The sequence below is a fragment of the Chinchilla lanigera genome, unplaced genomic scaffold (assembly GCF_000276665.1).
Source record: "Chinchilla lanigera isolate Chin_1 unplaced genomic scaffold, ChiLan1.0 scaffold00044, whole genome shotgun sequence".
Classification (NCBI taxonomy): domain Eukaryota; kingdom Metazoa; phylum Chordata; class Mammalia; order Rodentia; family Chinchillidae; genus Chinchilla; species Chinchilla lanigera.
Window position 1 is genome coordinate 7,997,680 of NW_004955445.1, and position 22,110 is coordinate 8,019,789.

The following is a 22,110-nucleotide window of genomic DNA, read 5'->3' on the forward strand; positions in this document are numbered from 1 at the left end:
AGGGCTCAGACCTAGTGCGTGCTGGAGACACAAAGAGCGCTCCCTGCACCCTGCCCTCCCTCCTGGCCCGCAGCAGGCATTACTAATCAATGCAGGTGCCCCTTCCCTAGAGCCCAGATGCCGCCCCAGCCCTACTCTGCACCCCATCCAGCCGCACGCCCAGGGCCTCGGTGTGGGAGGAAGGGACGTGCCGGGCCCAGCCAGCAACAACCCAGGTCAGGAAAAGTTGCCCAGGAGAGAGGCCAGCCTCCAGCAGGCCCGCTGGGCCCTGCTCTGCGATCATGGTCTCCTTTCCAACGTATCTTCCGCGGCCAGGACACCGGGGGACAAACCTGGCCTGAAGAAGGCAGCTCCACACGGGCCTCGGCCATGGGTTGCAAAGTGCCCCGCGGACAGCTAAGGGGGGAGGATGGGGTGCAAGGGCAGGGACAAGGTGTAAAGCCGGGGTGGGGGAGCAGAGGGCAGGAGACGGGCTGCCTAGGGAGGAGGGAAGCGGCGGCGGTGGGGAAAGTCCAGTGACCCAGAGCCCCGGGAAGGGTGGGGTAAGAGGAAAAATGAAAGCAAATTCGAGCCTTGGGCCCCTGCCAGCCCCAGCCACCCGCCCCTGGGTCACTGCCTCGGCCCAGGCCAAGCCTGGACATCTGAGGTCACCCCTAGCACACTCGCGATCTTCCTTCTCCCCTGTCCCCTCCCTACCGCCAGAGTGCAACCCTCCTGCTCTAAAGCCCCAGGACCGCCCGACCCCCGCTCATCTCCGCCGCCACCTCCTCCGCCATCCCTGCCGTCCCTCCGTTGCTCGGGCCTCTGAGTGGCATGGCCAGCCAGGGTGCCAGCTCTGTCTGTTCCTCGAACGTGGCCGCCATGGTCCCCGCCAGGCCCTTCCCTGGCCGCTCCCCCCAGGTTTGCCCTAGGTGACTCCATCCGATGCCCGCCGCCTCCTCCCAGAGTCCCACCTGCCGTGCCCAGCGACCCCCCAGGGGGTGGGCTTTGGGGTACAGAGACATCTCTGAAGTATCTCCTTACTGTCACCCCTGGGGACCCTCCAGCACTGGACCCAGGCTGACCTTGGGCACCAGAAACTGCAGATGCCCAATGTCACCGAATTTGCACAGAACCGGTGTCACCCTCTCGTGTACTCTAAGTCAGTGACAGCGAACCTTTCAGAGCTTTCAGTGATAACAAACAGCCCGCTGCGGCACGCGTGCCCTCGGTGTGCCACCCCTGCTCGAAAGCATCTCTAGGTGGCAGACCCTACCAGACACCTGGAGATGCCGCCACCGTTGCTGTTGCTCCGTATTGTTTCGGGAAAATGACAAGAAAAAAGGCTGTGCGAGGTTTCAAAAATATATTCCTTCCAAGTTTGGTTGGAACCGTAGATCCAGGACTTGCAGACCCAGAAGGCTGACTGTGCTTTCGACTTTGTTGTCAACCTAGACGTGATTTCAGCTTCACCTTGGTCACTGCTGTGTACCCCGCACACGGCACACCGGAAATGTTCAGTAGGTATTTATCTAAAGAGACTGAGAGGATGCAGTTTAAATCACCTAGAAAGCCCTCCCTGGGACCGTCACGTTCCCGTGTGCTGTCCCTCCCAGGAAAATAGTTCTTCCTCACATGCCAACCCTCCACCAGTGCCTGGTCCTAGGGAGAACTCTGATTTCAGTGGGAAAGGTGATAGATTGGTGATGTCTGCCCCAGCCCAGGCATGGTGGCAGGGCAGCTTCTGCATTACTATCTCTATAGTAGAAACACAGCGGGTGCTTAATAATACTTGTTAAATGTCCATGTGTGAGTTCAAATTACCTACCCCTTTCAGAAGAAAAGCATCTTTAGCTTAACTAGACAACCAGCCATGGCTGCCGGCTAGCCCTACTGGGAGAACCTACTGTGTGCTGACCCTGCAAACACCGAGGACAGGCTCTGGTCCTCCGCTTAGAAAAGAGGAAGTCGAGGTCCTGGTGGGGCTCGGTGGAAGTCACCAGCTGGGCCCAGCTGGCCCCAAAGTCCTCCAGGCGCCTGGCCTCACAGCCTCGGGCCAGGGTGCGGCCTCCCCGGCTCCTGCCCTCCCCCCAGCCCGGGCATCCCCAGCCCGGGTACAGGGGATGAAGGCAGGCGGCCTCTGCTTCCCCTTTGGGCCCTGTCACAGGGCTGTGGTTAAACGGAAGCCTATCCCGGGGGGCGGGCCCCAGGGCCCCACCCTCCCCATTCCCAGCCCAGTCTCTTCTGAGCTGAGCAGGGGCCTTCAGAGCCCCCTTCCTCTTTTCTCGGGGTGGGACAGAGCAGGCCGGGCCATGGGAAGACCTCAGAGATTCACTTTCCCTTGTTCACGCAAGGCTCCGCCCTAGCACCTTCGCGAGATGGCTCATGAGGGAGGCTGAGGCAGGGTGCAAGAAGCAGCCAGCACCCAAAAAAGCCTAGGCAACAATTGTCACATCCAGGCCAGGAAGGCAGAGATGGGTAGAGGTAATCTATGCCCGACTCCCCGCAACGCACTCCTCAGCATAAGGACCAGGGAGGTAATGCTCCCTGGCAGTCAGCCCAGTCCTTTCCTCCCTTCCTTACTCCTCACTCACCCCTCACCTCAAAGCCCCAGGATCTTCTCTTCTGCCCCATTGCACCCCAAGACCCTTGCACATGCCAAGCCCTCCTGCTGGAACACTGGTCCCTCCCTTTCTCATCCACCTGGTCTCTGCTCACCCTCTGTTCTCAGCTCAACTTCTTTAAGAAAACCTTCTGGACCACCCTGCTCACGCCAGCCTCCTACCCCTCATGATAAGCCACACACCACCTTGTCTCATCACAGGCACAAACCAGCACTTCTGGGGATGGTTTGGTTACCACCTGTCACCCTCGATGGGCTGGAAGCTTCCTGTGGGCCGGGACCACTGTTTCCCCTGCCTCAGGGCCAGCCCTTCACTCACATTGCTGGATGAATGAATGAAAAATGCAGAATACATGAAGGGAGAAGTAAGTCACACACCCAGACACCCCGGGGAGAGGGCACCCGCTCTGTCCACCTAGGTTTAGGGAGTCAAGACTCCGGTGCTTTGACAGCAAAAGTAAAAGGAGAGTCCCAGTGTAGGGAGGGGAACCGGGGCCTGGTGGTCCCCGCAGCCTGGAGCTCTGCTTAAACGCAGCCCTACCTCTGCAGCACACGCCCCCACCCACAAGCAGCTGAGGTGTGCTGGTGCCGGGCCCAGGGACGGGCGGAATTTATGGAGACGCATGACGGGGGCAGGAAGCTCGTGTCCTTCCTGTGGAATCCCCAAGGGGAACTTGGCCACGCGATTGCCACCTTATGGCAGCGTGAGCCTGGCGCTCCCACGCTGCGGCACCGCCCAGGGTGTTCTGTCTGAGCAACAGACTTAAACAACAATACATAAACAAACACTGGAGGAGACTTTCCCGGAGGGAGCTCCGAGGATGGACTGAGCTTGGTAAATTCACCTCTGCAAGTGGCCCTTCTCAGTGGCTGAAGTCGCCCGCACCTGTGGGCTGCTCGCTGCCCTGGCTCTGAGCCACGTGGGCTCAGCGAGTCTCCTGGTAGCCCGAGGCACCCCCTGCATCCTCCAGGGAGCCTAGCCCGTTGCCCACAGGCAGGGGGCACCTCGGAACCTGGACAGCATCCTCACAGACCCAGCCACAGGAGGAGCCGGAGACGCTGCCACCAGGGCTCTGTGCACCTACTATGTGCCAGGCCCATGGAGCAAGAAGCAGCCGGCTGCTGGGGTTGCCTCTGAGGTGGGCTGGGGAGGTGGGACGCTCGGCTGAACCCTGCGCTGGTAAATACACAATCATCCTGTCCCTCTGTGCTGGCAGGGCCGCCTCCAGGCCCCATAGATACCAAACTCTGTGGACCCGAAGTCCCCTGCTCCGAACTGCTGCCTTGTTACATGAAGCTAGGGTAGGCGGCACCCCCTGAAACCCACAAGATGAGTCTGCCACCTACCACACCGTAACCGCCGTGCAGATGGTTAACACACTGGGTGGTTTAGGGCATCGAGGCAGGAGAGAAAGTCCGAAGACAGAGGCAAACTCGCTCCACCGCAGTGGGCTGGATCCGCGGGTACCGAGGGCTGACTGCGCAGGAAGCGAGCGCTCAGCAGAAAAATAACTGGGGTGTGGACAGAGGGCCTGGGACGATCAAAGCCCAGTTTAAGTGAGGAGTTGGGCAGACGTGGAGAGGTCAGGAGAAAGCACACCCAGCAGAGGCAGCAACAGGGGAGAGGTAAAAGGGCTTGACATGTTTGGGGGAGCGGGAAGGCTGCTCCCCCTCTGCCACATCTTCCACGCCCAACCAGGGGCCCCCCAAGGGCCTGCATCAGTCCACACTGCTGCCCAGCTCACAGGCTGTGCGCCAGGGCCGGGAGTGCAGGACCTGTCCGGCAGGGCGGGGCCGGAGAGGGTGGGGAGGAGGCTTCCGCCGGGAGGGGGCAGGCCGTGGGCGGGGGTCCACGGCTCCAGGTCCAGAGTCAGGGCTGCAGGGCCGCGGGGCTTTCTGAGCCGGGAGGACACTGGCGTCGCTGACTCAGGACTCAATGCGCAGCCTTACGCACATGAGGAGCCCGTGCAGCGGCACAGCGCCCTCTGTGGCTGTGGTGCATGGACACGAACCCTGATGGAGGCAGCACAGGGGCCGCTGGGCAGGCCCGGGGAGGACGGAGCACGCCCAGGCAACCTAGGAGTCAGGTTCAGGGAGACTCTCACGGTGGCAGAGCCAGCATGACCAGTGTCTTCCAAGCCCACATTGCTTTGGGACAGTCAGAGAGGCTGGATCCCAAGTGCTCTAAGTCAGCCATGGGAATTTCTTTCTGGGTCTGATTCCATTATCCCATGGGACACCAGGGGATATCTGCTGGGACGTACAACAGTGTCATCCTTCTCCATAAAAGAGTGAGATCCTGGAGTAGTAAAATCCCTTTTGCTGTCCGCCACTTCTCTTTCAAGGTAGAATGTGATATGGGACATGATATCTGGTGCCACAGCAGCTGTGGGGGAGCTCATGAGGAGAAAGGCAGTGAAGAGATGCCAGCCTAGAGCCCAGAAACAGCCCCAGGTCAGACTTCTTGCTGTCAGGTGTAGTTAAAAGGTTTTCCCACTCTGGTCATAGAAGATGACCTCGCTGAGACAAGAGGAGCACAGAGGTGACGCCTGAAACGGTTGGAAATGGAGAGGGAGAGGGAGAAGGCTGAGAAGCAGTCAAAAGCATCCAGGGCCCGGGTCTGCAGGCACAGCGGCTCCAAAGCAGGAGGCACCAAGCGGCAAAGAGCAGGGGCTCACGGCACAAGCGCTGCTGCTCCCGGAGCGTCCACCTGCGCCAAGCACACGTCCAGGCCCCGGGCACTCACCACTCCACATCACCCTCATGCTGCCCAGGCCGCTCCACCTGCTGCTGCCTGCCCACTTGCAGCCATCCGAGGCCCCGCTGAGTCCCTCCGTCCTCGGGGGAGCAGGCGCTCACTCCAAAGCCTGCTTTCTGCAGTTCTTCGTCCCCGTGTGGCAAGCACCTGCCTCACTTCCCACCGGGTAACGAGCACTGACCACGGCCCTGCTCCTGTGTGCGGGGACCAGGAAAGGCCCTCGGCCCAGGGCTGGGCCTTTGTGGGGCCAATGAGCACAACCAGGCTGTGGGCCATCGCGGCTGTCGCTTACACAGGCCTGGCCCTGCCCTGCTGGAGCCCCGAGTCCACCCAGGTCCAGGAGCCAAGGAGCCCAGAGGGCCGGGCCGGAGCTGGAGGAGGCAGAGTGCGCAGGCCTCCTGGCCGCTGCCACCCTCCTTGTGGTCCCTGCCTCGCCCCACCCGGGCCACCGCCATCTCTGAGGCCCCATTGTTCCCGCGTGGCTCAGCTCCAGGCCTGGACCCGCCCGGGCACCCTTCCCACCATCCCACGAGCCCAGGCCCAGGGCCCTCAGCTCCCTGCTCGGCCACTTCCCGGCCCTGCAACCTAGGCGCTTCCCCTCTGCCACCTGGGGGTAAACAGGGTGACAAGACCCTGCGAGTCTGGGGATGGCAGGGTCCCCGGCATGTAGTGTAGATCGGGGCAGCCTGGTCTCATGCCCTCTGTCTGCCATGAGCCTGGAGCAGAGATGCAGAGCCAGGCTGGGTAGAGCACGGAAGGGGAGGCCCAGCCCAGGACCCTGGTTCCAACCTGCTGTCTGATCGCGGGCAGGCTGTGGATGTCTCCGAGCCCCAAAGTGAGGGGAAGAAGCAGCCGAGTCCCCCCCACAGGAAGCAAAGGGGAGGGGTGGAGCCAAGTTTTCTTTTCTTTTCTTTTTTTATTTTCAGCACAAAGGGCTGGAATGAAAACCAGCCGCAGACAGAGGACCCCATTGTGAAGGCGCCCAAGACTCCGGGGCAGGCGGAAGAGCAGCGTCCTGGGTGTTGGGCTGGGTAAACAGAGGCTGGAGCACTGGCCGGAGAAACTGACAGGCAGGGGACGGGAGGCCCAGCCCAGCTTCGGTCTCTGGGGGCCGATGGGCAGCCCACCTGCCCCTCTGAGCCTCAGGGTCCACCTGCAAAGCGGGGGCAGTGCGGCTGGTTCCTTTAGGAAGGGTGCGTCGAGAGGGCCTCGGAGAGGTTTCTCTCCCTCCCTCACCCGGGCTGAGTCCAGCCCGCCACTCACTGGTGTGTGACTTGTGGGTAGACACTGCCCCTCTCTGTGCCTCAGCTTCCCCCATCAGGAAGTTGGAAACCGTAATACGACCAGCGTACTGAGAAAACCAAGCAGAGGGAAGGGCAGCGATGGTTCTTGTCGGGGGTCCTCTTCTTACCGTGTCTCCTGCACTCGGCAGCTGTGTGCCGGGGCAGGGGCAGCAGGAACTCTCACAGAAGGACTTTGGGAGGGGACTCACGGCAGGAGGCCGGGGTCCGGGATGCCTCCCCACCCTGTGAGCCTCCCAGGTACTGGGCCCAGCGCGGTGGAGCCCGGCTGCTGGAGGAGGCAGTTTCCCACCTGATTACAAGATCTGTGATGGGGGAACCTGAGCACATCAGGGTGGACTTCCTGGAGGAAGCGGTCATGATCAGAAATGACCGCTCTTGCTCGTCGTGGTACTGTGCTGAGCACTGTTCTCTGCACAGCAGTCCCGGCAGAAGTCTTTCTTCTCACACACCCATTCTACAGAGATGGTCAGCGATGTCCCGTAGGCTGCCGAGGTCACAAGCAAAGAGACTGCAGAGCTGAAGTGCAAAGAGCAAAGTGTCGCATGGCCCCGGGACAGTGCCCTCGGATCTGCCTGCGGCTTCTGTCACCCGCTGAAATGAGCCCAGCACAGCCTCTGTGAAGCCTCCCCTCCTCCGCCTCCGCCCCGGCGTGGCCCCTACTCTGCTACAGGCAGGGAGGGCGGGACGGCCTCTCCTGAGTGCTCGAGCTCACCTCACTGGGTCCACACAGCTGCACCGGCCGTGACTTCCTGGAGGAGGAACGGGAGGCCGGGCTGTGCAGGATTTGGGGCGCTCACGGAAGGAAGGAACTGGGGGTCGGCTTGAGGGTACAGAGTGTCCCTGGACCTCTGTCTGCCCTCTGTGAAATGGGGACCACACCGTCCTCTTGCTCTGGACCGGGCAAAGGAGGGAGGGGTCGGTCTGTCAGGCCTCCTGTCATTGTCACTTATATTGTCATTGCTGTCTTGGGTCCACGCCTAGCAGCCCCTTCATGCTTCCTGCAATGAAACCGGTCTGCCAAGGTCTCAGCCCAGGGCCCTGATCATCGTTCCTTTAATCGCATTCCCTGGGGAAAGGAAAACGCCCCTGGAGCCCCCCGCGAGGCTGCAGCCGCCGAGGTAACCTGAGTCCCCGCCTGCCAGGGCCCAGGTCCTCCGGTCCCGCACAGATCTGTCTGTCCAACCCCAAACCAGGGCTGGCAGGAGCTCAATGCCGAGCATTGTCCCCCACCCGCCCCCCACCCCCAGCCTTCCTCCAGCTGGGGATCCGGCCCCAGGAGGCGGCTACGGGAAACCGGAAACCCCGGACAGCCTCCTCTGCACACTTCTCGCCCGTTGCCCATCAAACCTTCCCAACCTCGCCAAGTGGAAAGGCTCACACGGCCCACTTTCCAGATGAAAAGGCCGAGGTCTGGAGAGTCAGATCATTGCTTGAGTTCATGCAGCTGGAAGTGATGGAGCTCAGGTCAGGCCGGACTGAGACTCTTCCCCAGGAGGGTGCCTGGGAGTCATGGGCCTTCCGCCAGCTCTGGGCAAGGACTGGGGCCGTCTGGCTGTGAAGTACCTTACAGGTCGTAAGTGTTCAGTCCACGGGAGCGTAAAACCCAAAACTTGCAGGCCCAGGTTGCAAGCAGCTGGGGAAGGAGCTAAGACAGGCTGAGCCCGAGTGGCCCTGACTAAGAGGCCAGGGCTGAAAACAGAGCAGCACCCAGGACTGTTCATCCCTATGCGGGAGGCCACAAATCACTGCCACCGCGGGGAAAGCAGCTGGGCTCAGCTAGGCCCTGCCGGGTGCTCTCCTGCTCACTCCAGCCGCTTCCTCCCACCTCGCATCCGTGCAGAGGCCGCCACCCGCTCCCGAGAGGGGCAGGCAGGAGGAGAGGGGACCCTTCCGAGTCCCCTTCCTGGAACAGTCTCTCCTCGGGTCTCAGCTCCTGCATGGTGCGTTACGTGGCCTCTACCTCCTGTGCTCTACACACTGGCTCCCACGAGGGCCAGCCCTGGCGTGGCGCCATGCCTCGGTGGCTTCCTGACCCCTGCTTACATCTCTGCACAGGATGCTGTCCGTACACTCCCCCAAGGCCCTGAGGCACCGCTGAGATCTGCAATAAGCAGGGTAAGACGCTGACATGGGCAGGCAGCGGGACTCGGGGGCACATCACACCTTCTCTGGTGAGGGTCTGTGTGGCTGAAAGTTTTCCTGAAGAAAGAACAAGACCGAAAAGAGAGAGAAAGCTCCACAAGCAGGGAGGGCAGGGGCCCAGCCTTGGGCCACAGGCACCCACTCCTTCTCTCCTGGCTTCCCGTGCCATCAGGGCCCCTTCCCCATCTTCCTTGTTCAGCACCGCTCCCTCAAAAATGGGACGCACGGAGCTGGGTGGGGATGGGGTCGTGCAGGTGGGGTACCAGGAGCACTGAGCCCCCTGGGGCAGAAGGAGCCTGCTCCTCCCTGCAGGTCCAAGCCTGATACTGCACAACTCGGAGGAAATTTGGCCCCACCAGTCCCCCGTATGGAGGTGGGAATGGGGGGACCTCTTTGCTGAACACCAATCCTGGGAATTCTCTCCTCGCTTCCAAACCTCAGCCTCTCCTCTGACCAGGGCCCTGTCCAGCCCCTCCTGGTTATCTCGTCCTCTGTTTGTTCGCTGGTTGGACATCTACTGAGGCCTGTGACGAGCTCTGTGGCTCGTCGCCTGCTCCCCTCAGAATCACAGGGCGTGCATGTTTAGTCCTGCTTGGGCTGACAGCTGGGACAAGTCCTTACGTCGCTACCTAAGAGCATGAAAATCCCATACAACTGTGTCCGCCGGCACAAAGGACCTCTTCATCGGCTGTATCTTTTACAAAATCCAGATCCTATCACATGCGCCCTGTTCTGTGTCTTGTGTTTCCCCTCAGCAACCCCCAACAAAACGCACGCTGGGCCTGAACGGCAGGGACGCCGCTGTTCACGGCGGCTGAGAGGTGAAGCCACCCAGGTGTCCTCCAGAGGGTGCAGCCGGCGTGGGGCGGCCTCACCGAGGAGCTCTGCTCGTGCCCAGGAGCGGAGCCTCGCTGACATGCTACGTGCGGAGATCCTCCAAGCGTGCTGCTAATGCAAAGAGCCAGACGTGCGAGGTCGTACGATGTCTACATCCCTTGTGTGAGGTGTCCACCCCGGTGACCCGGCAGAGAGAAGCAGAGACACGGCTGCCAGGGGCGGGGGGAGACAGGGCGAAGGGTGACTGTGGGGGGAGCAGGGATTCTCTGGGGGGAGGACAGTGTTTGGAACTGGGAAGGGGTGATGGTTGCATAACATTGTGAATGAATTGATGCCATGGAGTTGTTTGCTTAAATGGTTAATTCCTTAAAGGTTAATTTAAAGCGCATGAATTTTACCCCATTTAAAAGCATGAAACATACAAATATGTATTCCTCCTCCTTCTTAAAAACAAGCTAGAACACTATACACATGGTAATTTTCTTTAATTTTTTTCAATTAAAAATAATTGCTAAAGCCGGGGGAGGGGTGGTACACACCTGTAATCCCAACACTCAGGAGGCTGAGGCAGGGGGATTGCTGAGAATTCAGGGCCAGCCTGGGCTACAAAGTTCAAGGCCAGCCTTAACTACAGAGCAAGACCCTGTCCCAAAAGACCAAATAAATAAAGACCTGCTAAAGGAAAAACCCTCCTACAACCAAGTACTTTTAAACAAGCAAACAAAAAAGAATCATTAGTGGAGAGAACTGTGCAGCTTCTTCTTTTTTTTTCCTTCTTTTTTGTGCTTTTGGTTTTGGTTTTTTATTGTGTTTTGTTTTTGTTTTCTTTTTCGTGCCCTGGGGATTGTCACTCACACTATCATCACTGTCTTAGGACCACAGCCTGCAGCCGCTCTTTGCTCCTGTACTGAGGCCTGTGTACTGAGCTACAGTTTACCCCTAGACCTTTATTTTTTATTTTGAGACACGGTCTCACTAAGTCACTAAGTTTACCCAGGCTTGGCTCAAATGTTCGACTGCCCTGCCTCAGCCTCCCATTGTGCTGAGGTTACAAGTGCGCACCACTGAACCCTTTTTTTAGTTGCTGTGTAATATTCCACGCTGTGGCTGGAACAGAATGGAGTCATCCATTTCCCCAAAATGACGTCAGGAGTTTGTATCCAGGTTCTTTCCAGCGTTCCCTCCCCCGGGCACACATAGGCACACTTTGCAAACAAGATTTTATTAGTCCTTTATCCAAACCGAATGCTTTTCCCCATTTTTCAGATGAAAAAATAAAGGCCCAAGAGGAGGAAGTCAAGAAATGCCTGAACCAGAGCCAGGCCCGGGCTCTGTGCTTGCTGAGAACACAGCAGTAAACAAGACCCACGCGGGCCCTGACCTCCCGTGAGGGCGACAGCTGAGAAACAAGATGAATCATAGGCTGTATGGCCTGTTCCCAGCCACAGGGTGCAGGGAGCGACGGAGCGGCAGGCGGGAGCTCCCCGTGAGGCAGCCAGGGGGGCGCTGCCGGGAAGAGCAAAGGCCTGAGGAGAGGCAGCAGCTTCATCATCTGAGGAACAGCGTTCGGAGCGGAGGAACAGCAAGCGCAAAGACCCAGAGGCAGGGAGCTCTGTGGAGCTGGCTGCGGCCAGGGCAGAAGGCAAAGAGGCGGCTGGGCTTTATTCGGAGAGCGAGAGGGAGCCGTGGGGCCAGGGCGAGGCGGGCTGGAGTCAGATGGGCTGTGACAGAGGCCAGGGCAGCTTGTCGGTGGCCACTCAGGCAGGGGTTGGCTAGAGGAAGAGGCTGGGTGGCGTCAGCGGCCGGTGTCTGGGTTGGGGCACAGAAAGAGGACTTGCCCACCTCCTCGCCGTGTAGGCACCCCAGTCGGCCTTGGAGGAAGCCCCAGAAAGGCCGGCGGGGGAAGCAACTCTGCTGACTCACAGGCCTGCGCCTAACTTCCCTCACGGAGCCCCAGACTCAGAGGACAGGGCAGGGGTCCTGTGGGCTGAGGGAGAACAGGGCAATTACAACTGCGGCCGGATGGGAAGTGGTTAACAGGGGGAACGGCCAGCAGGGCCAGGGTCACCAGGGACAGCCCCCAGGAGGGCGGGAGGCCGGGATGTCTGATCCCAGGTGGGAGGAAGGTAAGTAGGAGCTGAAGTTGGCTAAGGATGGGAGAAAGGGCGTCCTAGGCAGAGGGAGCAGCGCCTGCGGAGGCCCCGGAGGCAGCAGCAGAAGCTCACATCTATGAAAGGAGTCCTGGCTGCACAGAAGGACCCACTGTGTGCCTTGCTCAGGCAGGCAGCACCGTCCCCAGCCAGGGGACACACCCACCCACCCCACCCTGAGCAGGATTTGTTGGCGAGGCCCCCCCCACCTCCACCGTAGACTTCTCCGTCTCACCACGTGCAATAAACTAATAAGGCAGAGAAGGAGAGGAGCAGGGCCAGGGGTTTAGCTCAGCGGTGCAGTTCCTGCCTGGCAAGCGTGAGGTCCTGAGTTTAATTCCCGGTAACCACTCCCAGAAAAATATAATTAAAAAAACAAAACGTAGAGGAGGTACGGGGGCTGGAGGCGCAGCTGGGTGGTAGAACACTGGCCTGGCAGGCGTGACGCTCTGGGGCCCACCCCCAGGGCCGGAAATTGTTACTCTCTTTGGAGCGGTGAGAAGCCAGGCATGGAAAGCAGAGAAAGGATCAGCCCTGGAAAGAGAGAGGAGACAAGCAGGGGACAGGGACAAGAAAGAGAAAAAGACAAGACTGAGAGAAACGGAAAAAGAGAGGGGCAAGAAGGGGAGAAGGCGGGGGAGAGACCTCAACACAGAGAAAAAGGAACCAGAGACAAGGGCAGGAACCTGCACAGAGCCACCTGGGGCAGGCCGGGCTGGGCCCCTCCCGGTCTCAGTCCTCCATGCCTGCAGTTCCAGGATCCCTTCACACGCCCCGGGGTCTGACTCACCAAGCACAAATTGAGTGCCTACTGCATACCGCACGCCAACACGTTCCAGGACCCTGAGACCCAGTGGTGACCACAGACCTGGCCCCTGCTCCTGGGGCCGACACTTGAGGGACCGGGGGCCCCCAGATCCTAAAAGGGGGCAGCAAGCCTGGCGGGCAGGAGTGGCATAGCTAGGCTAAGGCCCAGCCAGAGCCCTTGGGAGCACAGAGGCTGGAGAGCCGTGAGCTGGGGGTGGGGAGCACCATGCAGGCCTCTGAGCAGGGGGGACGCCTGGGAGCTCTCTGAGCAGGGAAGGGACAAGGTGGATCCCTAGGGGCAGGTGAGGAATGGGTGGGCAGAAGCAGAGGTGGGAGGAGGCGAAGCCCAGGGCCAGGCAGCAGCTGGGGGAAGTGGGGCCAAGGCACCGCATCTGAAGCTGCCGCTCCTTCGCAGAAGCCCACACACGCGTCTTCTGATGGCCAACCCCGGCTCCTGGCCCCCTCTCTGAGGACGCCCATGTCCTCAGGGACCTGCAGCCAGACTGCCTGAGCTGGCTGCTCCTTCCCTCGAAGGCCAGCAGATGGAAAAGGAGAGAGGAGAAGGGTGAGGAGGGAGAAAGGGTGCCCCTCCGTGGCAGAACCACATTCACCGTCCCCAAACTCCCAGAATGCACTGCGGGGAGAAGCTCTGCCACGAGGACAAGGCCATCGCCTCTTTAGGAAACACCAAACGCGAGCGACTCATTCCACAGAGCCCAGAGGCGGAGATGGCGATAAGCGATCACCCGCCGTTCCTGGGTGCCAACACGATGGCAAGGGCTTCCAGACATTATTTCTACTTTTTTGCATTGTCATTATGTGTTTGGGTTACAAAACCAAGAGACTCATTGTTTAAAAAAAAAGAGAGAGAGAGAGAAGGGGAGGGAGGAGAGGACTTCTAGCTTTACAGAAATACATAACTCGCTCGTCTCAGATCACGCAGGCCTACTCGCTGTCCCCAAACACTCCAGGCCCTGGCTACCCCAGGGCCTTTGCACTTGCTGTTTCCTATTCATGGTGTTCTTGCCCCAGACAGCTGTCCACACGGCTCCCTCCTGCCTGCTCTCCAGAGGCCTCCTGACTGAGCAGCAGTCCCTCTGTCACCCACGCCCATGGCTTCCTCACCGCACTTAATGCTGCCCGGCATTATATGAGTCACTGCCTTCCCGCCACCAGTGGCACGTCGGCCCTGTGGCTGCAGGGCGTTTGCCTGCTGTGTCCCCTGCTGGACGTTCCTGGCGCACGGCCGGTGCACAAGTTGGATTCAAACGCGGCTCCTCCGGGAGAGGAGCCCCGGTGAGCAGCAGCTGTCTCTCCTGTGCCCTGTACGCAGGAGGTGTCTGTGGCAGGGCTGGAGGCACAGGCCGACAGAGGGACAGAGGTGTGGGGAGGGCCAGGGCCACCAGCAAACAGCAGGTACAACAGCGAAGAAAGCGGAGCAGAGAAGCAAGAAAAGGAAACACCGCTGCTCTGAGCTCCCAAGTGCCTGTCCTTTCCTAACGCCCGCCCCAAAGATGAGCTCCTTTGATCCTGCCAATGGCACCAGGAAGATGGCTTTATTTTAAGCCGATTTCCCAGATGAGGAAACTGAGGCTGAGCAAGGGCAGCCTTTCCCCTCGGCCCCATGGTCAGGGAGGGGAGAACTGGGCCTGGTCTGCCAAGCACCTACTGGGTGCAACAGGCGCCACATTGAGTGGGCAGGAGGTGACCTGGGCCCAGGGCTGTCAGCCTCCCAACACTCAGAAGAGAAGCTGGTGTTCAAGTTTTGACGTGAAATTTCTTGCTAGTCAGTGTCAGCAAGCAAACGAAAATCTTAGGAAACTGCCGAGCAAAGGAGCACGTTTGCAACCCTCGGTCTAAGCTTGGGGTTTCGGGGAGCGAGACATCATAGGGGGTAGACAGAGGCTCCCTGGAGGAGGTGGGAGAGGCTGGCCCTGGCGCCTGCTGGGGGAGAGGCCTTGGGTGAAGAACACCAAGAAGGGCCTTGGGTCACATCCGCCTTGGGCCACGCTGTGGGAACTGGCGGGCCAGCGCAAGCAGGAGAGGCCCAGCGGGTCCAAAGAGATTCCCACCAGCAGCCCCTGGGGCAGGTGCTCTGGGCGCCCGCCCTCCTCCCCGCTTCCTCTCCTCCCAGGGCTCTCCGGGAGCTGAGCCTCCTGAGACATTTTCCCTGCAGTCCCTGGGTCGCTGTGAACTTCCCACCCACCTCAGCACCGACCGGAGGGAGGAGCCGAGGAGGTCACCACCACGGCCGGTGGCCCGCCCGGTGCTGACAGCCACAGGCCTAGTGCCTTCCTGGGCTCGCGGCTGGAGACAGCGCAGTCTCAAGCAGAACACAGCTGAAAGTCAAAACATAAAAGCACTGGCCTCAAGGGAAATCCCAATGCTTGAGCTGAATGGCCTTGAAATATAGTGTTCTACCAAGCAGTCAAGCATACGGCCGCTGTTGTCTCCTTTGACTGTGTGCAAATTCTATTTCATGGGATGTGGCCGAGCTGGGTCTGGATCCTGTCTCCCCACCTCCCTAGTGAAGACCCAGGCCAGGGCACGGGGCAGAGAGTGCCACTGTGTAGGGCCACCCCGGGGCCTAACGCAGTCGCTGGCTAGCAAGCTCTCAGAAAGCAGGCAGCACATCATAAGCGCTGAGAAGCGGTCATGACAGTTAAGGTTGTCAGCTAAGCGACACGGCACCATTTCAAGTCACAGTGCAAAGCACAGGAGACTCTGAAGACACCAGCAGGAGCGAGCGCATGTTTAAGTTGCATATAGATAAGGCTGGGTAGCCTGTGGAAACACTGCTAGGTAAGAGGCCGCACGGACTCAGCTGAGCACATACATTTCTTTGCTCTGTCAGCTGAAAAGGCCTAAAATAAATGCCAGCCCAGTAGCAATGTGCACACTTGGCCCTCGGATCTTGATGTCTACTACTGTCCCCCATGAAAGGACCCAGGCCCCTGGGACAGCTGGCTGGTCCCAGCACCATAGCAAGAAATCCACAGCATCTACCTGTAGCCTCTCGCTGTGCTGGAAAGTAAGGCCGGCCTCAAAGCCAACCACAGCGATAGGGTCTCTCTGAGGGGCTGGGCCGACTGGGAGAGCACCCTATGGCCAAAGCAGGAAATACTTGAACAACAAAATTTCATAAGTAGCACTGGGGCTGGGAGCAGAACCCGGGGGAGAGCACTTACTCAGAGTGTGCAAGGCCCAGGGTTCCATCTTCAGCACCATAAAATCAAAATAAAGTTAGACAATGGTATTGGATTGTAACCTAAAGTATAAAAAATGCTATAAGCCCCTGCTGATACAGATAGAGGGATGGATGGATGGATGGATGGATGGATGGATGGATGGATGGATGTGTGGGTGGGTGGATGGATGGATAGATGGATAGGGAAGAACAGAAGAATTCCAAATAGTTCAGGGAGGGACCCCACCCTCAGCGGAGGACAGGAGTGGACGGATCCCAAGGTGAGTGCAGCCGCAGTGACTTCTTTCCAAGCACAGCATCTGTAGAAGACCAAAGGGGGACTTAACCAAGTGTGGTGGCGCATGCCTGTAATCCTAGCACTGAGAAGGCTGAGGCAGGAGGATTGCTGTGCATTCAAGGCCAGCCTGGGCTACATACACAAATTCAAGACCAGCCTGCACTACATAGTGAGACCCTGCCTCAAAAAAAAAAAAACAAACAAAAAACAAAAAACAAAAAACAAAAGCAAAACAAAAAAGGGGGACTTTGCAGAGCAGACAGGTGACAAACTTCACCTTGACCAGGTGCCCTGGGTCAGCATCCACGACCACACTCCAACTGACAGCACGTCCCCTGGATGAGCCGTGAGGATAGTGGCACTTTACCGCTGAGCTCCTCACACCAAGCCCCACACAGAGTGCAGCTCCTGACCAGGCTCCTCGGGACTGTCAAGGTCATCGCGAACAAGGGAAGTTGGAAACACTGCCAGGGACAAGAGGAGCGTGAAATGTCGTGACAGATCATTGGAGGGTGCCTCCTGGACGGGCCCCTGGGACAGAAAAGGGAAATAGGCTGAAACAAAGAAATCTGAATAAACTGTGGCTTTGGTTACCGCATCAGTACTGGTTCAGCGATTGTCACAGATGTAGCTGATCAATGTAAAATATTGGTGGGGGGAAAGAAGGTATAAGGATTCATCTTTTCAATTTTTCTGTAACTCTAGCTGGTGGTTTGGTTCGGTTTGGTTGGGTTTTGTGGTACCAGGGATTGAACCCAGAGCCTTTGCACTGAGCTACACCTCCAGCCCTTTTCTCTCTTATTTTGAGACAGGTTCTTGCTAAGTTGCCCAGGCGGGGCGCGAACCTGTGATTCCCAGAGGGCTGGAATCCGTGTGTGCACCACCGCACACCACTCCTGGCCCCTAAAACTGTGCTAAAAGGATAAAGTCTGCTCCTCCAGACCAGCTTCTGTCTCACGCACCCTCATAGCTCAGGGCTCAGCTTTCTCCAAACCGGCTGGCACATTTCCGACTTGAGCATCTCTGCAGCTCTGCCAGTCCTCCTGAGACCTCTGACCTGGGGTCTACGGGCCAGAGTGGAGTTACCTCTCTGCTGACAGTGGGGCCCGTCCTGAAGCACCTCATGTGGCAGGATTGAGTCTGGAGCCCCAGAACCCAGCCTCCTGCCCCAGGGGTCCCTCATTAATCTGGTCATAGAAGCCCACTGCTCCGTTCATCCCTGGCACTGTCGCTGTCGGCCTACATCCTCAGGAACCATGGCTAAATCTCTTTTTTTTTGTTGTTTCTGTCTTTTTTAAGACAGGGTCTGTCTATGCAGTTCAGGCTGGCCTTGAGTTCACTTTGTAGCCTCAGGCTGGTCTCAAACTTGCAACGATCCTCCTGCCTCAGCCTCCCGAGTGCTGGGATTACAGGCGTGCACCACCACGCCCAGCCATGGCTAAATCTCAGTTCAGGTTCTTTCTTTCCCTCATGTTTTCTGACTCCATTGCCTCATGCTAGGTTCCTGCTCAGGGATCCTATCTAGAAGCTGCCCCAAGTCCCCACGCAGGTGCCACCTCCACAGGGGCAGGGGACGCTTAACCTGCCACAGTGGTGACAACCCAGAGGCGGAGTAGGGAGCAGACCTCAGACCTCAGGGCCCCACTCATGCCACTTCCTGGCCCATGGCCAGCGCACACAGTCTGGGACAAAGGAGGAAAAGGGAGGCCCAGGGCAAGACACCCATTTCTCAGAAAGTCTGGGTTAGGAGTCAGGGGACCTGGGTTCAAGTCCTTCGTGTGCCTGACTCATAGTGTCACCTTTACCCACTCACTTCCCCTCGTCTGGACCTCAGGTTCCTCATCTGGAGTCAGGGGTGGGACGGGCCGATTTCTTGAGAGTTCCCCAACTGACACCGCGCTGTTGAAATCAGGGCTGCTCAGAGCCCGGAGCCACGGCTGCATTTGCAGTTAACAAGCACGCATCCGAAACTATCACCACCGAGCCGACCCCTAACAGCGGGCGAAGCGACCACCACCTTCTGCGAGAAGCAAGCTGCCGGGAGGTGAGGGCAGGTGCTGCTGCCCGGGCTCGTGCTCCAGTGTGCCTGGATCTGTGCTGGACGTGAATCACGACGCGTTTGCACTCTGTGTATTGTAGTTGCTCCTACCTTTGGTCTTTGTTTATAATAATTACCCTTGGAATGAAACCCTAATTCCTCACCCCAGCCCCGAAGTCCCACATCACCCACCCCCTCCCTCCACCCCAGTCTCTTCCCCTCCTATCTTCCAGCCAGAGGCCGCCCCGCTGTCCTTTGCACGGGCTGTTGCTGCCACAGGGCCCTTGCCTCTGGGGATCCCTCCACCTGCAACACCCATTTCTTAGGTTGCAGCTGCCCTGGGGAAGCTCCCTGGCTGCCCATGGACACATCCCTGCTCGATTCTCACCGAGCCTCCCTTCGCAGCCTGCACCGGGATCTGCTCCCGGGACCAGCACCCCACCGGACGGCCCACTCCGCTCTTCTGTGATGCGATCTCAGCACCCTGCCGGGGCCTGACAGCTAGTAGCATCTCCCTAAAGGCTGGTTCAGTGAACGAGTGAATGAATGGAGGATGCTGGAATCCAGAGACCCCGTCAGCGGCTCCTGTTTGCATTTATTGAGCACCTACTCTGTGCTGAGCTACACTGCTGTTCCATCCCTGGTCTCCATTTTGCACGTGAGAAGACCAAGGCTCCAGGCCTCACAGCCTCCATGGGCAGAGCTGGCCTTAACCCAGGCCGGGGTCCTGTGTTCGAGCTCCTCCCACCCACTAGGAGCCTCAGGGAGACACGGGGTGGATGGCAAGTCTGCCCCGATGCGCACACATGCACCCCCGTCCCCTGGGCACCTCCCTGGCCCACCGCCTGGTGGAGCACCTGGGGCTGGCACGGGAACCGAGCCTGCGGGCAGCCTGGCCCTGTGCCCCTGGGACCCGGAACTGGTACGGGGAGCAAAGAGTCTGGACAGGTGCGAGGTGGGGGACGCAGACCCCTCAGCCCAGGCAAGCACCCTTCAGTCAGACTCAGTTTCCCCAACTGCTCGGTGGCCTCAGACTCGTGTATCCTGGGAACAGGAGCCGGCAGCCCCCATCCCTGGCCTCCAGGTGAGCCAGGTGGGAACCAGTGCCGATGCGGCGGGGACGAGGGCGGGAGCCCAGGGATTCAGGTGCACGTCCCCCTTCCTTGGGTGCCTTCCGGCCCCTGCCCTCACCCCTACTCCCTCCCCAAGCCTTCTGCAGGCAGCCCAGGCCAACACCGGCCTGCACTGCAGCACAGCGCCGACGCTGGTACCCGTGCCTGTCCAGGAGGCCCCTGGTGGGCAGGAAGACAGACAGGCAAAACAAGAACCCAAAGACAGCCTGTATCCCTGAGTGTGGATCCCTCCTTGAACACTTGCCAGCTGTGTGTCCTTAGGAAAGTCTCTCACCCTCTCTGGGCCTCTATCGCATTCGCAGTGGGTAACTGTGCTTCCCACTCTGGGTTGGTAAGACCCCAGCACCTTGCCTGGCAAACAACAGCACAGCTGACTCAAGTGGACACTTTCCGTGTTCAAAGTTTGCTCTGGGAATGGCGAGGAAGGAGCAGACAGGAGGAGGACGGGTCCCCCGAGGCTGGGGAAGCCCCGGCCCCTGCTCGCCTCCAGAGCAGATGCTGCCCTGCCAGGCTGGACCGTGGGTGGGAGCCTGGCACAGAGCTGCAGGGGGAGGGCACTCGGGCAGAGGGCGCAGTCTGGGCAACAACAAGCACATCCCTCAAGTCCGGCTCAGCTGTCACCTCCGAGCCCGAATGCCACCTCTCCCGGGGGACCCTTCCTGCTGGCCCCACCTGGGCCCTGTCTACATCCCGACAGCGGTTCAGCTTCCTCGCGCAACTCAGCTCAAGCTTGGGCCTCTGTTTACTGTTCACCTCCCCTGCCAAGCTCCCCCGGGGCAGGGACGAGGCCCGCGCTGCTCGCTGCTGTGTCCCCGGAGCCCAGCACAATAGCTGGCGTGCAGCAGAGGCTTGATGACACAGCGAGCACCGTGTGAACAATTGCCTCACCCCTCTGTGCCTCAGTTGCCTTATCTGTGAAACGAACATCGTAACAGCGGCCATCCTCTGAGTTCTTTCGAGAATTCAGTGAGTTACGATGGGAGTCGGCGCGTGAAAACCCAGCCGATCCAACCAATGCCCGGGAATGGTTTCCTGTCTCGTGAACATGTCGGTGGGTAAACAAAACATGCAATGAGAGAATAGAAAGAGTTAGGGATGCACGTTCTCGGAAGGACAGCAGATAGAGCCCCACGCAGCATCAGTTTAAATGCTGGCAGTTGAAACCCACATGTCGTGTTGTCTTTTACTTTTCCCCAACATTTTAGCCTGGTAAATCTTAAACTCATAGTAAATCAACAGAATAGTACAATGAACACCTCATCCTCCAGTTAGCCTTCTACCCTGTGTGCTTTCTCTCCAGCAAGAACAAGAAGGGTGAGTTGAAATACTTTTCTTTTCCTGTCTTTTTTTTTTTTGTTTTTTTTCCTGATCCAGGTAGGAGCCAGTTGAAGACACCAAGGAAATTTACTCCTAAGTTTCTCAGCTGTTGAGATCCTTTCTTCAGTCTCTGACTCAGCAGGGGTATGAATTCTCTAGACCAATTGTAACCAGTTCTGTGAGCTTATAAATCTGTAATTCTGCAGATCCACTAATCCCCAAATCCTTGAGCCTGAAAATATTTGGTTCTAAAAACCATCCTCTGCTGGCCCCGCGTGTCCGCGTGGGTCTGAGTTCCGTCTCTGGATACTCGGGTTCCTGGCGCTCTGCCAGGGCTCAGTGAACGCGCCAGCCCCAGATCTGTGTTTCTCCCTTGGCCCGGGCATGGAGATCCTCCCGTGGTGCCTCTGACTCCTGATTCCCAGAAGCCAGTGCCCAGGACTGGGAAAGGGGAAAACCCAGCCGATCCAACCAATGCCAAGCCCCAAAGGCGTCAAGTGGCACAGAGGCTGGGGCACGAGGCCCAGGGTGACACCCGCCAGCCGGGCAGGGATGCGCGTGCCCACCGTGGGCCTGCAGGGCGAGGGGCAGACGGGCGGCCCCCACCCCCGCCTGCCATGGAGCAATCGACTGAGTCACCCCCACCCCATGACTCGCCTGCCCGCCACACAGAGGCCTGTAATTACGGCCGCCTCCTCCTCCCAGGCTGGTCTTATCGCCCATCGGGCAGGCAAGGAAGAGGGCACCCGGAGTCCCACAGACGCGCTGCTCCTGGCTCCTTGGCACGAGATGCAGGCGTGCCTGGGCCACAGGAGGCAGCTAGTCCGGGCTCTGGGATAGGCTTGGGGCCCCCAGAAGCCCCACTATCTATCCCAAAGGCCATGCTCAGGGGCACACCATCCAGGCCAAGTTCCAGAAAGTGTGAAGGGATCAGGGGACAGCTCCAAGAGACCCTCGCACAGCATCCCGGCTCACGGCTGCTGGCCAGACCTGCCAGTGGGTGCTGGGCAAGAGGCAGAGACAGGAAGGGCTGGGGAGGAAGAGGAGACAGGGTGGGCAGGACCGGTCCCCAGGACAGCTCCAACAGGGAGTTGGAGACAACCAGGGATGGCAAACTCTTCACCTGCTCCCCTGTTCCCCTGGCCAGCTGCCTCTGGCCTCAAGGAAGGAGCTCTAGTACCCATTCTACAGATGGGGAAAGTGAGGTTCAGAGATGCTCCAGAGCAACCCCATTCTCCAGGGATGTACACTGCCAGGGAGGGCAAGAATCCCTCCACCCCCAACAGGGTGGGACACCAGGGCAGGACAGCAAGGAGGAGCAACCCAGACATACTCAAATCTAAGCCCTCTGTGCCTCCGTTTCCCCAGCTGTCAGCTGGAGATATGCAGTGCGAGCCACATCGCGTCATCATGAGGATGAAGCCCAGCTGCCAGTGAGATCCTTCCCAGAGGCGGTGGGATAGAGGACAGGGGGGCGAGGGGCGACTGTGCGCCCACCTCCCACACCCACCCAGTTGGTTCCCCAGGGCTGTCCCCA

General features: G+C 59.1%; 2 long non-coding RNA genes across 2 annotated transcripts; both read right to left on the reverse strand.

Moving 5' to 3' along the window:
* Positions 1-1,331: 1,331 nt before the first annotated feature.
* LOC106149440 lies at positions 1,332-7,856 on the reverse strand. Its single transcript, XR_001235634.1, has 3 exons — positions 7,377-7,856; positions 6,150-7,180; positions 1,332-1,520 (listed from the first exon to the last, which is right to left on the reverse strand). It is a non-coding gene; the product is annotated as an uncharacterized LOC106149440 (long non-coding RNA).
* An 8,099-nt stretch (positions 7,857-15,955) lies between these two features.
* Positions 15,956-16,840, reverse strand: LOC106149441. Its single transcript, XR_001235635.1, has 2 exons — positions 16,363-16,840; positions 15,956-16,107 (listed from the first exon to the last, which is right to left on the reverse strand). It is a non-coding gene; the product is annotated as an uncharacterized LOC106149441 (long non-coding RNA).
* Positions 16,841-22,110: the final 5,270 nt, after the last annotated feature.